The sequence below is a fragment of the Phalangium opilio genome, unplaced genomic scaffold (assembly GCF_054372755.1).
Source record: "Phalangium opilio isolate 3A_F unplaced genomic scaffold, DU_Popi_V2 ptg000019l_1, whole genome shotgun sequence".
Lineage (NCBI taxonomy): Eukaryota > Metazoa > Arthropoda > Arachnida > Opiliones > Phalangiidae > Phalangium > Phalangium opilio.
This window is the reverse complement of record NW_028324152.1, coordinates 3904700-3921250: the sequence shown is the minus strand read 5'-3', so window position 1 is coordinate 3921250 and position 16551 is coordinate 3904700.

Here is a 16551-nt window from a genome sequence, read left to right as displayed (position 1 = left end):
GGGCCGAGTAATTAAGCTAAACGTAAACAAACAACCCGTCCTTAGGAAATGCATTAGACTATATTTTGCAGGCCCATAACTCTGTGTCTACTAGAGATACGGGGATGTCCTTAGGATATGTTATAGTCCAAATTGTCCCCCATCTAACCATACTAAAAACTTTAGGCTACGACAAACAGGGGCCGAGTACTTAAGCAAAACGTAACGAAACAAACCCCCTCCATAGGAAATGCATTAGACTATACTTTGCAGGCTCGTAACTCTGTTTCTACTGGAGATACGAGGATGTCCTTAGGATATGTTATAGTCCAAATTGTCCCCCATCTAGCCATACTAAAAACTCTGGGCTACGACAAACAGGGGCCGAGTAATTAAGCTAAACGTAAACAAACAACCCCTCCGTAGGAAATGCATTAGACTATATTTTGCAGGCTCGTAACTCTGTTTCTACTGGAGATAGGGGATGTCCTTTGAGTATGTTTTAGTCCAAATTGTCCCCCATCTAACCATACTAAAAACTTTGGGCTACGTCAAACAGGGGCCGAGTACTTAAGCAAAACGTAAAGAAACAAACCCCCTCCATAGGAAATGAGTTAGACTATATTTTGCAGGCTCGTAACTCTGTTTCCACTGGAGATACGGGGATGTCCTTTGAGTATGTTATAGTCCAATTTGTCCCCCATCTAACCATACTAAAAACTTTAGGCTACGACAAACAGGGGCCGAGTACTTAAGCAAAACGTAACGAAACAAACCCCCTCCATAGGAAATGCATTAGACTATATTTTGCAGGCTCGTAACTCTGTTTCAACTGGAGATACGATTATGTCCTTAGGATATGTTATAGTCCAAATTGTCCCGCATCTAACCATACTAAAAACTCTGGGCTACGGCAAACAGGGGCCGAGTAATTAAGCTAAACGTAAACAAACAACCCCTCCGTAGGAAATGCATTAGACTATATTTTGCAGGCTCGTAACTCTGTTTCTACTGGAGATAGGGGATGTCCTTTGAGTATGTTTTAGTCCAAATTGTCCCCCATCTAACCATACTAAAAACTTTGGGCTACGTCAAACAGGGGCCGAGTACTTAAGCAAAACGTAAAGAAACAAACCCCCTCCATAGGAAATGAGTTAGACTATATTTTGCAGGCTCGTAACTCTGTTTCCACTGGAGATACGGGGATGTCCTTTGAGTATGTTATAGTCCAATTTGTCCCCCATCTAACCATACTAAAAACTTTAGGCTACGACAAACAGGGGCCGAGTACTTAAGCAAAACGTAACGAAACAAACCCCCTCCATAGGAAATGCATTAGACTATATTTTGCAGGCTCGTAACTCTGTTTCAACTGGAGATACGAGGATGTCCTTAGGATATGTTATAGTCCAAATTGTCCCGCATCTAACCATACTAAAAACTCTGGGCTACGGCAAACAGGGGCCGAGTAATTAAGCTAAACGTAAACAAACAACCCCTCCGTAGGAAATGCATTAGACTATATTTTGCAGGCTCGTAACTCTGTTTCTACTGGAGATAGGGGATGTCCTTTGAGTATGTTTTAGTCCAAATTGTCCCCCATCGAACCATACTAAAAATATTGAGCTACGACAAACAGGGGCCGAGTAATTAAGCTAAACGTAAACAAACAACCCCTCCGTAGGAAATGCATTAGACTATATTTTGCAGGCTCGTAACTCTGTTTCTACTGGAGATAGGGGATGTCCTTTGAGTATGTTTTAGTCCAAATTGTCCCCCATCTAACCATACTAAAAACTTTGGGCTACGACAAACAGGGGCCGAGTACTTAAGCAAAACGTAACGAAACAAACCCCCTCCATAGGAAATGCATTAGACTATACTTTGCAGGCTCGTAACTCTGTTTCTACTGGAGATACGGGGATGTCCTTTGAGTATGTTATAGTCCAATTTGTCCCCCATCTAACCATACTAAAAATATTGAGCTACGACAAACAAGGGCCGAGATATTAAGCAAAATGTTCGTCAACTTTGGTATCGTCTCACTTATTTTTATTATGTTACTTATGGTTTTTGCACTAAACTTTGGAGGCTCATAACTCTTGTTCTACAAGAGATACTGGGATCTCCTTTGGATATGTTATAGTACTCTTTGCTCCCCATACAAGGATACTTTAAACTTGAGGCTACCTCAATATCGTCGTCAACTTATTTTTTGTCTCACTTATTGTTAGAAGGTTACTTTTGATTTTTGAAAATAAACTTTGCAGGCTCGTAACTCTGGTTCTACCAGAGATACGGGGATGTAAATAATGTGACCTTGACACAAATGTTCGGATAATTATAAAGGTCTTTGCATGTTCCAAGCAAAAAAAAAAAACTTCGCGGTTTCGAACCTGTGGCCTTCCGGGAGTGAGGCGGATGCGATAACCGCTACACTAAAGATATGTTATTATTTTTAATCGAAAGTACAGGGTCAAGTAATTAAGCTAAACGTAAACAAACAACCCGTCCATAGGAAATGCATTAGACTATATTTTGCAGGCCCATAACTCTGTGTCTACTAGAGATACGGGGATGTCCTTAGGATATGTTATAGTCCAAATTGTCCCCCATCTAACCATACTAAAAACTTTAGGCTACGACAAACAGGGGCCGAGTAATTAAGCTAAACGTAAACAAACAACCCCTCCGTAGGAAATGCATTAGACTATATTTTGCAGGCTCGTAACTCTGTTTCTACTGGAGATAGGGGATGTCCTTTGAGTATGTTTTAGTCCAATTTGTCCCCCATCTAACCATTTTAAAAATATTGAGCTACGACAAACAGGGGCCGAGTAATTAAGCTAAACGTAAACAAACAACCCGTCCTTAGGAAATGCATTAGACTATATTTTGCAGGCCCATAACTCTGTGTCTACTAGAGATACGGGGATGTCCTTAGGATATGTTATAGTCCAAATTGTCCCCCATCTAACCATACTAAAAACTTTAGGCTACGACAAACAGGGGCCGAGTACTTAAGCAAAACGTAACGAAACAAACCCCCTCCATAGGAAATGCATTAGACTATACTTTGCAGGCTCGTAACTCTGTTTCTCCTGGAGATACGAGGATGTCCTTAGGATATGTTATAGTCCAAATTGTCCCCCATCTAACCATACTAAAAACTCTGGGCTACGACAAACAGGGGCCGAGTAATTAAGCTAAACGTAAACAAACAACCCCTCCGTAGGAAATGCATTAGACTATATTTTGCAGGCTCGTAACTCTGTTTCTACTGGAGATAGGGGATGTCCTTTGAGTATGTGTTAGTCCAATTTGTCCCCCATCTAACCATTTTAAAAATATTGAGCTACGACAAACAGGGGCCGAGTAATTAAGCTAAACGTAAACAAACAACCCGTCCTTAGGAAATGCATTAGACTATATTTTGCAGGCCCATAACTCTGTGTCTACTAGAGATACGGGGATGTCCTTAGGATATGTTATAGTCCAAATTGTCCCCCATCTAACCATACTAAAAACTTTAGGCTACGACAAACAGGGGCCGAGTACTTAAGCAAAACGTAACGAAACAAACCCCCTCCATAGGAAATGCATTAGACTATACTTTGCAGGCTCGTAACTCTGTTTCTCCTGGAGATACGAGGATGTCCTTAGGATATGTTATAGTCCAAATTGTCCCCCATCTAACCATACTAAAAACTCTGGGCTACGACAAACAGGGGCCGAGTAATTAAGCTAAACGTAAACAAACAACCCCTCCGTAGGAAATGCATTAGACTATATTTTGCAGGCTCGTAACTCTGTTTCTACTGGAGATAGGGGATGTCCTTTGAGTATGTTTTAGTCCAATTTGTCCCCCATCTAACCATTTTAAAAATATTGAGCTACGACAAACAGGGGCCGAGTAATTAAGCTAAACGTAAACAAACAACCCGTCCTTAGGAAATGCATTAGACTATATTTTGCAGGCCCATAACTCTGTGTCTACTAGAGATACGGGGATGTCCTTAGGATATGTTATAGTCCAAATTGTCCCCCATCTAACCATACTAAAAACTTTAGGCTACGACAAACAGGGGCCGAGTACTTAAGCAAAACGTAACGAAACAAACCCCCTCCATAGGAAATGCATTAGACTATACTTTGCAGGCTCGTAACTCTGTTTCTACTGGAGATACGAGGATGTCCTTAGGATATGTTATAGTCCAAATTGTCCCCCATCTAACCATACTAAAAACTCTGGGCTACGACAAACAGGGGCCGAGTAATTAAGCTAAACGTAAACAAACAACCCCTCCGTAGGAAATGCATTAGACTATATTTTGCAGGCTCGTAACTCTGTTTCTACTGGAGATAGGGGATGTCCTTTGAGTATGTTTTAGTCCAAATTGTCCCCCATCTAACCATACTAAAAACTTTGGGCTACGTCAAACAGGGGCCGAGTACTTAAGCAAAACGTAACGAAACAAACCCCCTCCATAGGAAATGCATTAGACTATACTTTGCAGGCTCGTAACTCTGTTTCTACTGGAGATACCGGGATGTCCTTTGAGTATGTTATAGTCCAATTTGTCCCCCATCTAACCATACTAAAAATATTGAGCTACGACAAACAGGGGCCGAGTAATTAAGCTAAACGTAAACAAACAACCCGTCCATAGGAAATGCATTAGACTATATTTTGCAGGCTCGTAACTCTGTTTCCACTGGAGATACGGGGATGTCCTTTGAGTATGTTATAGTCCAATTTGTCCCCCATCTAACCATACTAAAAACTTTAGGCTACGACAAACAGGGGCCGAGTACTTAAGCAAAACGTAACGAAACAAACCCCCTCCATAGGAAATGCATTAGACTATATTTTGCAGGCTCGTAACTCTGTTTCAACTGGAGATACGAGGATGTCCTTAGGATATGTTATAGTCCAAATTGTCCCCCATTTAACCATACTAAAAACTCTGGGCTACGGCAAACAGGGGCCGAGTAATTAAGCTAAACGTAAACAAACAACCCCTCCGTAGGAAATGCATTAGACTATATTTTGCAGGCTCGTAACTCTGTTTCTACTGGAGATAGGGGATGTCCTTTGAGTATGTTTTAGTCCAAATTGTCCCCCATCGAACCATACTAAAAATATTGAGCTACGACAAACAGGGGCCGAGTAATTAAGCTAAACGTAAACAAACAACCCGTCCATAGGAAATGCATTAGACTATATTTTGCAGGCCCATAACTCTGTGTCTACTAGAGATACGGGGATGTCCTTAGGATAAGTTATAGCCCAAATTGTCCCCCATCTAACCATACTAAAAACTTTAGGCTACGACAAACAGGGGCCGAGTACTTAAGCAAAACGTAACGAAACAAACCCCCTCCATAGGAAATGCATTAGACTATAATTTGCAGGCTCGTAACTCTGTTTCTACTGGAGATTCGAGGATGTCCTTAGGATATGTTATAGTCCAAATTGTCCCCCATCTAACCATACTAAAAACTCTGGGCTACGACAAACAGGGGCCGAGAAATTAAGCTAAACGTAAACAAACAACCCCTCCGTAGGAAATGCATTAGACTATATTTTGCAGGCTCGTAACTCTGTTTCTACTGGAGATAGGGGATGTCCTTTGAGTATGTTTTAGTCCAAATTGTCCCCCATCTAACCATACTAAAAATATTGAGCTACGACAAACAAGGGCCGAGATATTAAGCAAAATGTTCGTCAACTTTGGTATCGTCTCACTTATTTTTATTATGTTACTTATGGTTTTTGCACTAAACTTTGGAGGCTCATAACTCTTGTTCTACAAGAGAAACTGGGATCTCCTTTGGATATGTTATAGTACTCTTTGCTCCCCATACAAGGATACTTTAAACTTGAGGCTACCTCAATATCGTCGTCAACTTATTTTTTGTCTCACTTATTGTTAGAAGGTTACTTTTGATTTTTGAAAATAAACTTTGCAGGCTCGTAACTCTGGTTCTACCAGAGATACGGGGATGTAAATAATGTGACCTTGACACAAATGTTCGGATAATTATAAAGGTCTTTGCATGTTCCAAGCAAAAAAAAAAAACTTCGCGGTTTCGAACCTGTGGCCTTCCGGGAGTGAGGCGGATGCGATAACCGCTACACTAAAGATATGTTATTATTTTTAATCGAAAGTACAGGGTCAAGTAATTAAGCTAAACGTAAACAAACAACCCGTCCATAGGAAATGCATTAGACTATATTTTGCAGGCCCATAACTCAGTGTCTACTAGAGATACGGGGATGTCCTTAGGATATGTTATAGTCCAAATTGTCCCCCATCTAACCATACTAAAAACTTTAGGCTACGACAAACAGGGGCCGAGTACTTAAGCAAAACGTAACGAAACAAACCCCCTCCATAGGAAATGCATTAGACTATACTTTGCAGGCTCGTAACTCTGTTTCTACTGGAGATACGGGGATGTCCTTTGAGTATGTTATAGTACAATTTGTCCCCCATCTAACCATACTAAAAATATTGAGCTACGACAAACAAGGGCCGAGATATTAAGCAAAATGTTCGTCAACTTTGGTATCGTCTCACTTATTTTTATTATGTTACTTATGGTTTTTGCACTAAACTTTGGAGGCTCATAACTCTTGTTCTACAAGAGAAACTGGGATCTCCTTTGGATATGTTATAGTACTCTTTGCTCCCCATACAAGGATACTTTAAACTTGAGGCTACCTCAATATCGTCGTCAACTTATTTTTTGTCTCACTTATTGTTAGAAGGTTACTTTTGATTTTTGAAAATAAACTTTGCAGGCTCGTAACTCTGGTTCTACCAGAGATACGGGGATGTAAATAATGTGACCTTGACACAAATGTTCGGATAATTATAAAGGTCTTTGCATGTTCCAAGCAAAAAAAAAAAACTTCGCGGTTTCGAACCTGTGGCCTTCCGGGAGTGAGGCGGATGCGATAACCGCTACACTAAAGATATGTTATTATTTTTAATCGAAAGTACAGGGTCAAGTAATTAAGCTAAACGTAAACAAACAACCCGTCCATAGGAAATGCATTAGACTATATTTTGCAGGCCCATAACTCTGTGTCTACTAGAGATACGGGGATGTCCTTAGGATATGTTATAGTCCAAATTGTCCCCCATCTAACCATACTAAAAACTTTAGGCTACGACAAACAGGGGCCGAGTACTTAAGCAAAACGTAACGAAACAAACCCCCTCCATAGGAAATGCATTAGACTATACTTTGCAGGCTCGTAACTCTGTTTCTACTGGAGATTCGAGGATGTCCTTAGGATATGTTATAGTCCAAATTGTCCCCCATCTAACCATACTAAAAACTCTGGGCTACGACAAACAGGGGCCGAGTAATTAAGCTAAACGTAAACAAACAACCCCTCCGTAGGAAATGCATTAGACTATATTTTGCAGGCTCGTAACTCTGTTTCTACTGGAGATAGGGGATGTCCTTTGAGTATGTTTTAGTCCAAATTGTCCCCCATCTAACCATACTAAAAACTTTGGGCTACGACAAACAGGGGCCGAGTACTTAAGCAAAACGTAACGAAACAAACCCCCTCCATAGGAAATGCATTAGACTATACTTTGCAGGCTCGTAACTCTGTTTCTACTGGAGATACGGGGATGTCCTTTGAGTATGTTATAGTACAATTTGTCCCCCATCTAACCATACTAAAAATATTGAGCTACGACAAACAAGGGCCGAGATATTAAGCAAAATGTTCGTCAACTTTGGTATCGTCTCACTTATTTTTATTATGTTACTTATGGTTTTTGCACTAAACTTTGGAGGCTCATAACTCTTGTTCTACAAGAGAAACTGGGATCTCCTTTGGATATGTTATAGTACTCTTTGCTCCCCATACAAGGATACTTTAAACTTGAGGCTACCTCAATATCGTCGTCAACTTATTTTTTGTCTCACTTATTGTTAGAAGGTTACTTTTGATTTTTGAAAATAAACTTTGCAGGCTCGTAACTCTGGTTCTACCAGAGATACGGGGATGTAAATAATGTGACCTTGACACAAATGTTCGGATAATTATAAAGGTCTTTGCATGTTCCAAGCAAAAAAAAAAAACTTCGCGGTTTCGAACCTGTGGCCTTCCGGGAGTGAGGCGGATGCGATAACCGCTACACTAAAGATATGTTATTATTTTTAATCGAAAGTACAGGGTCAAGTAATTAAGCTAAACGTAAACAAACAACCCGTCCATAGGAAATGCATTAGACTATATTTTGCAGGCCCATAACTCTGTGTCTACTAGAGATACGGGGATGTCCTTAGGATATGTTATAGTCCAAATTGTCCCCCATCTAACCATACTAAAAACTTTAGGCTACGACAAACAGGGGCCGAGTACTTAAGCAAAACGTAACGAAACAAACCCCCTCCATAGGAAATGCATTAGACTATACTTTGCAGGCTCGTAACTCTGTTTCTACTGGAGATTCGAGGATGTCCTTAGGATATGTTATAGTCCAAATTGTCCCCCATCTAACCATACTAAAAACTCTGGGCTACGACAAACAGGGGCCGAGTAATTAAGCTAAACGTAAACAAACAACCCCTCCGTAGGAAATGCATTAGACTATATTTTGCAGGCTCGTAACTCTGTTTCTACTGGAGATAGGGGATGTCCTTTGAGTATGTTTTAGTCCAAATTGTCCCCCATCTAACCATACTAAAAACTTTGGGCTACGACAAACAGGGGCCGAGTACTTAAGCAAAACGTAACGAAACAAACCCCCTCCATAGGAAATGCATTAGACTATACTTTGCAGGCTCGTAACTCTGTTTCTACTGGAGATACGGGGATGTCCTTTGAGTATGTTATAGTCCAATTTGTCCCCCATCTAACCATACTAAAAATATTGAGCTACGACAAACAAGGGCCGAGATATTAAGCAAAATGTTCGTCAACTTTGGTATCGTCTCACTTATTTTTATTATGTTACTTATGGTTTTTGCACTAAACTTTGGAGGCTCATAACTCTTGTTCTACAAGAGATACTGGGATCTCCTTTGGATATGTTATAGTACTCTTTGCTCCCCATACAAGGATACTTTAAACTTGAGGCTACCTCAATATCGTCGTCAACTTATTTTTTGTCTCACTTATTGTTAGAAGGTTACTTTTGATTTTTGAAAATAAACTTTGCAGGCTCGTAACTCTGGTTCTACCAGAGATACGGGGATGTAAATAATGTGACCTTGACACAAATGTTCGGATAATTATAAAGGTCTTTGCATGTTCCAAGCAAAAAAAAAAACTTCGCGGTTTCGAACCTGTGGCCTTCCGGGAGTGAGGCGGATGCGATAACCGCTACACTAAAGATATGTTATTATTTCTAATCGAAAGTACAGGGTCAAGTAATTAAGCAAAACGTGAACAAACTAACCCCTCCATAGAAAATGCATTAGACTATACTTTGCAGGCTCGTAACTCTGTTTCTACTGTATATACGGCGATGTCCTTTGAGTATGTTATATCCCAATTTGTTCCCCATCTAACCATACTAAAAACATTGAGCTACGACAAACAGGGGCCGAGTAATTAAGCTAAACGTAAACAAACAACCCGTCCAAAGGAAATGCATTAGATTATGCTTTGCAGGCCCATAACTCTGTGTCTACTAGAGATACGGGGATGTCCTTAGGATATGTTATAGTCCAAATTGTCCTTCATCTAACCATACTAAAAACTTTGGGCTACGACAAACAGGGGCCGAGTACTTAAGCAAAACGTAAAGAAACAAACCCCCTCCATAGGAAATGAGTTAGACTATATTTTGCAGGCTCGTAACTCTGTTTCCACTGGAGATACGGGGATGTCTTTTGAGTATGTTATAGTCCAATTTGTCCCCCATCTAACCATACTAAAAACATTGAGCTATGACAAACAGGGGCCGAGTAATTAAGCTAAACGTAAACAAACAACCCGTCCATAGGAAATGCATTAGACTATAGTTTGCAGGCCCATAACTCTGTGTCTACTAGAGATACGGGGATGTCCTTAGGAAATGTTATAGTCCAAATTGTCCTCCATCTAACCATACTAAAAACATTGAGCTACGACAAACAAGGGCCGAGATATTAAGCAAAATGTTCGTCAACTTTGGTATCGTCTCACTTATTTTTATTATGTTTCTTATGATTTTTGCACTAAACTTTGGAGGCTCATAACTCTTGTTCTACAAGAGATACTGGGATCTCCTTTGGATATGTTATAGTACTCTTTGCTCCCCATACAAGGATACTTTAAACTTGAGGCTACCTCAATATCGTCGTCAACTTATTTTTTGTCTCACTTATTGTTAGAAGGTTACTTTTGATTTTTGAAAATAAACTTTGCAGGCTCGTAACTCTGGTTCTACCAGAGATACGGGGATGTAAATAATGTGACCTTGACACAAATGTTCGGATAATTATAAAGGTCTTTGCATGTTCCAAGCAAAAAAAAAACTTCGCGGTTTCGAACCTGTGGCCTTCCGGGAGTGAGGCGGATGCGATAACCGCTACACTAAAGATATGTTATTATTTCTAATCGAAAGTACAGGGTCAAGTAATTAAGCAAAACGTGAACAAACAAACCCCTCCATAGAAAATGCATTAGACTATACTTTGCAGGCTCGTAACTCTGTTTCAACTGGAGATACGAGGATGTCCTTAGGATATGTTATAGTCCAAATTGTCCCCCATTTAACCATACTAAAAACTCTGGGCTACGGCAAACAGGGGCCGAGTAATTAAGCTAAACGTAAACAAACAACCCCTCCGTAGGAAATGCATTAGACTATATTTTGCAGGCTCGTAACTCTGTTTCTACTGGAGATAGGGGATGTCCTTTGAGTATGTTTTAGTCCAAATTGTCCCCCATCGAACCATACTAAAAATATTGAGCTACGACAAACAGGGGCCGAGTAATTAAGCTAAACGTAAAAAAACAACCCGTCCATAGGAAATGCATTAGACTATATTTTGCAGGCCCATAACTCTGTGTCTACTAGAGATACGGGGATGTCCTTAGGATATGTTATAGTCCAAATTGTCCCCCATCTAACCATACTAAAAACTTTAGGCTACGACAAACAGGGGCCGAGTACTTAAGCAAAACGTAACGAAACAAACCCCCTCCATAGGAAATGCATTAGACTATAATTTGCAGGCTCGTAACTCTGTTTCTACTGGAGATTCGAGGATGTCCTTAGGATATGTTATAGTCCAAATTGTCCCCCATCTAACCATACTAAAAACTCTGGGCTACGACAAACAGGGGCCGAGAAATTAAGCTAAACGTAAACAAACAACCCCTCCGTAGGAAATGCATTAGACTATATTTTGCAGGCTCGTAACTCTGTTTCTACTGGAGATAGGGGATGTCCTTTGAGTATGTTTTAGTCCAAATTGTCCCCCATCTAACCATACTAAAAACTTTGGGCTACGACAAACAGGGGCCGAGTACTTAAGCAAAACGTAACGAAACAAACCCCCTCCATAGGAAATGCATTAGACTATACTTTGCAGGCTCGTAACTCTGTTTCTACTGGAGATACGGGGATGTCCTTTGAGTATGTTATAGTACAATTTGTCCCCCATCTAACCATACTAAAAATATTGAGCTACGACAAACAAGGGCCGAGATATTAAGCAAAATGTTCGTCAACTTTGGTATCGTCTCACTTATTTTTATTATGTTACTTATGGTTTTTGCACTAAACTTTGGAGGCTCATAACTCTTGTTCTACAAGAGAAACTGGGATCTCCTTTGGATATGTTATAGTACTCTTTGCTCCCCATACAAGGATACTTTAAACTTGAGGCTACCTCAATATCGTCGTCAACTTATTTTTTGTCTCACTTATTGTTAGAAGGTTACTTTTGATTTTTGAAAATAAACTTTGCAGGCTCGTAACTCTGGTTCTACCAGAGATACGGGGATGTAAATAATGTGACCTTGACACAAATGTTCGGATAATTATAAAGGTCTTTGCATGTTCCAAGCAAAAAAAAAAAACTTCGCGGTTTCGAACCTGTGGCCTTCCGGGAGTGAGGCGGATGCGATAACCGCTACACTAAAGATATGTTATTATTTTTAATCGAAAGTACAGGGTCAAGTAATTAAGCTAAACGTAAACAAACAACCCGTCCATAGGAAATGCATTAGACTATATTTTGCAGGCCCATAACTCTGTGTCTACTAGAGATACGGGGATGTCCTTAGGATATGTTATAGTCCAAATTGTCCCCCATCTAACCATACTAAAAACTTTAGGCTACGACAAACAGGGGCCGAGTACTTAAGCAAAACGTAACGAAACAAACCCCCTCCATAGGAAATGCATTAGACTATACTTTGCAGGCTCGTAACTCTGTTTCTACTGGAGATTCGAGGATGTCCTTAGGATATGTTATAGTCCAAATTGTCCCCCATCTAACCATACTAAAAACTCTGGGCTACGACAAACAGGGGCCGAGTAATTAAGCTAAACGTAAACAAACAACCCCTCCGTAGGAAATGCATTAGACTATATTTTGCAGGCTCGTAACTCTGTTTCTACTGGAGATAGGGGATGTCCTTTGAGTATGTTTTAGTCCAAATTGTCCCCCATCTAACCATACTAAAAACTTTGGGCTACGACAAACAGGGGCCGAGTACTTAAGCAAAACGTAACGAAACAAACCCCCTCCATAGGAAATGCATTAGACTATACTTTGCAGGCTCGTAACTCTGTTTCTACTGGAGATACGGGGATGTCCTTTGAGTATGTTATAGTACAATTTGTCCCCCATCTAACCATACTAAAAATATTGAGCTACGACAAACAAGGGCCGAGATATTAAGCAAAATGTTCGTCAACTTTGGTATCGTCTCACTTATTTTTATTATGTTACTTATGGTTTTTGCACTAAACTTTGGAGGCTCATAACTCTTGTTCTACAAGAGAAACTGGGATCTCCTTTGGATATGTTATAGTACTCTTTGCTCCCCATACAAGGATACTTTAAACTTGAGGCTACCTCAATATCGTCGTCAACTTATTTTTTGTCTCACTTATTGTTAGAAGGTTACTTTTGATTTTTGAAAATAAACTTTGCAGGCTCGTAACTCTGGTTCTACCAGAGATACGGGGATGTAAATAATGTGACCTTGACACAAATGTTCGGATAATTATAAAGGTCTTTGCATGTTCCAAGCAAAAAAAAAAAAACTTCGCGGTTTCGAACCTGTGGCCTTCCGGGAGTGAGGCGGATGCGATAACCGCTACACTAAAGATATGTTATTATTTTTAATCGAAAGTACAGGGTCAAGTAATTAAGCTAAACGTAAACAAACAACCCGTCCATAGGAAATGCATTAGACTATATTTTGCAGGCCCATAACTCTGTGTCTACTAGAGATACGGGGATGTCCTTAGGATATGTTATAGTCCAAATTGTCCCCCATCTAACCATACTAAAAACTTTAGGCTACGACAAACAGGGGCCGAGTACTTAAGCAAAACGTAACGAAACAAACCCCCTCCATAGGAAATGCATTAGACTATACTTTGCAGGCTCGTAACTCTGTTTCTACTGGAGATTCGAGGATGTCCTTAGGATATGTTATAGTCCAAATTGTCCCCCATCTAACCATACTAAAAACTCTGGGCTACGACAAACAGGGGCCGAGTAATTAAGCTAAACGTAAACAAACAACCCCTCCGTAGGAAATGCATTAGACTATATTTTGCAGGCTCGTAACTCTGTTTCTACTGGAGATAGGGGATGTCCTTTGAGTATGTTTTAGTCCAAATTGTCCCCCATCTAACCATACTAAAAACTTTGGGCTACGACAAACAGGGGCCGAGTACTTAAGCAAAACGTAACGAAACAAACCCCCTCCATAGGAAATGCATTAGACTATACTTTGCAGGCTCGTAACTCTGTTTCTACTGGAGATACGGGGATGTCCTTTGAGTATGTTATAGTCCAATTTGTCCCCCATCTAACCATACTAAAAATATTGAGCTACGACAAACAAGGGCCGAGATATTAAGCAAAATGTTCGTCAACTTTGGTATCGTCTCACTTATTTTTATTATGTTTCTTATGATTTTTGCACTAAACTTTGGAGGCTCATAACTCTTGTTCTACAAGAGATACTGGGATCTCCTTTGGATATGTTATAGTACTCTTTGCTCCCCATACAAGGATACTTTAAACTTGAGGCTACCTCAATATCGTCGTCAACTTATTTTTTGTCTCACTTATTGTTAGAAGGTTACTTTTGATTTTTGAAAATAAACTTTGCAGGCTCGTAACTCTGGTTCTACCAGAGATACGGGGATGTAAATAATGTGACCTTGACACAAATGTTCGGATAATTATAAAGGTCTTTGCATGTTCCAAGCAAAAAAAAAAACTTCGCGGTTTCGAACCTGTGGCCTTCCGGGAGTGAGGCGGATGCGATAACCGCTACACTAAAGATATGTTATTATTTTTAATCGAAAGTACAGGGTCAAGTTATTAAGCAAAACGTGAACAAACAAACCCCTCCATAGAAAATGCATTAGACTATACTTTGCAGGCTCGTAACTCTGTTTCTACTGTAGATACGGCGATGTCCTTTGAGTATGTTATATTCCAATTTGTTCCCCATCTAACCATACTAAAAACATTGAGCTACGACAAACAGGGGCCGAGTAATTAAGCTAAACGTAAACAAACAACCCGTCCAAAGGAAATGCATTAGACTATGCTTTGCAGGCCCATAACTCTGTGTCTACTAGAGATACGGCGATGTCCTTAGGATATGTTATAGTCCAAATTGTCCTTCATCTAACCATACTAAAAACTTTGGGCTACGACAAACAGGGGCCGAGTACTTAAGCAAAACGTAAAGAAACAAACCCCCTCCATAGGAAATGAGTTAGACTATATTTTGCAGGCTCGTAACTCTGTTTCCACTGGAGATACGGGGATGTCTTTTGAGTATGTTATAGTCCAATTTGTCCCCCATCTAACCATACTAAAAACATTGAGCTATGACAAACAGGGGCCGAGTAATTAAGCTAAACGTAAACAAACAACCCGTCCATAGGAAATGCATTAGACTATACTTTGCAGGCCCATAACTCTGTGTCTACTAGAGATACGGGGATGTCCTTAGGAAATGTTATAGTCCAAATTGTCCTCCATCTAACCATACTAAAAACATTGAGCTACGACAAACAAGGGCCGAGATATTAAGCAAAATGTTCGTCAACTTTGGTATCGTCTCACTTATTTTTATTATGTTTCTTATGATTTTTGCACTAAACTTTGGAGGCTCATAACTCTTGTTCTACAAGAGATACTGGGATCTCCTTTGGATATGTTATAGTACTCTTTGCTCCCCATACAAGGATACTTTAAACTTGAGGCTACCTCAATATCGTCGTCAACTTATTTTTTGTCTCACTTATTGTTAGAAGGTTACTTTTGATTTTTGAAAATAAACTTTGCAGGCTCGTAACTCTGGTTCTACCAGAGATACGGGGATGTAAATAATGTGACCTTGACACAAATGTTCGGATAATTATAAAGGTCTTTGCATGTTCCAAGCAAAAAAAAAACTTCGCGGTTTCGAACCTGTGGCCTTCCGGGAGTGAGGCGGATGCGATAACCGCTACACTAAAGATATGTTATTATTTTTAATCGAAAGTACAGGGTCAAGTAATTACGCAAAACGTGAACAAACAAACCCATCCATAGAAAATGCATTAGACTATACTTTGCAGGCTCGTAACTCTGTTTCTACTGTAGATACGGCGATGTCCTTTGAGTATGTTATATTCCAATTTGTTCCCCATCTAACCATACTAAAAACATTGAGCTACGACAAACAGGGGCCGAGTAATTAAGCTAAACGTAAACAAACAACCCGTCCATAGGAAATGCATTAGACTATACTTTGCAGGCCCATAACTCTGTGTCTACTAGAGATACGGGGATGTCCTTAGGAAATGTTATAGTCCAAATTGTCCTCCATCTAACCATACTAAAACCTTTGGGCTACGACAAACAGGGGCCGAGTACTTAAGCAAAACGTAAAGAAACAAACCCCCTCCATAGGAAATGAGTTAGACTATATTTTGCAGGTTCGTAACTCTGTTTCCACTGGAGATACGGGGATGTCTTTTGAGTATGTTATAGTCCAAGTTGTCCCCCATCTAACCATACTAAAAACATTGAGCTACGACAAACAGGGGCCGAGTAATTAAGCTAAACGTAAACAAACAACCCGTCCATAGGAAATGCATTAGACTATACTTTGCAGGCCCATAACTCTGTGTCTACTAGAGATACGGGGATGTCCTTAGGAAATGTTATAGTCCAAATTGTCCTCCATCTAACCATACTAAAAACATTGAGCTACGACAAACAAGGGCCGAGATATTAAGCAAAATGTTCGTCAACTTTGGTATCGTCTCACTTATTTTTATTATGTTACTTATGATTTTTGCACTAAACTTTGGAGGCTCATAACTCTTGTTCTACAAGAGATACTGGGATCTC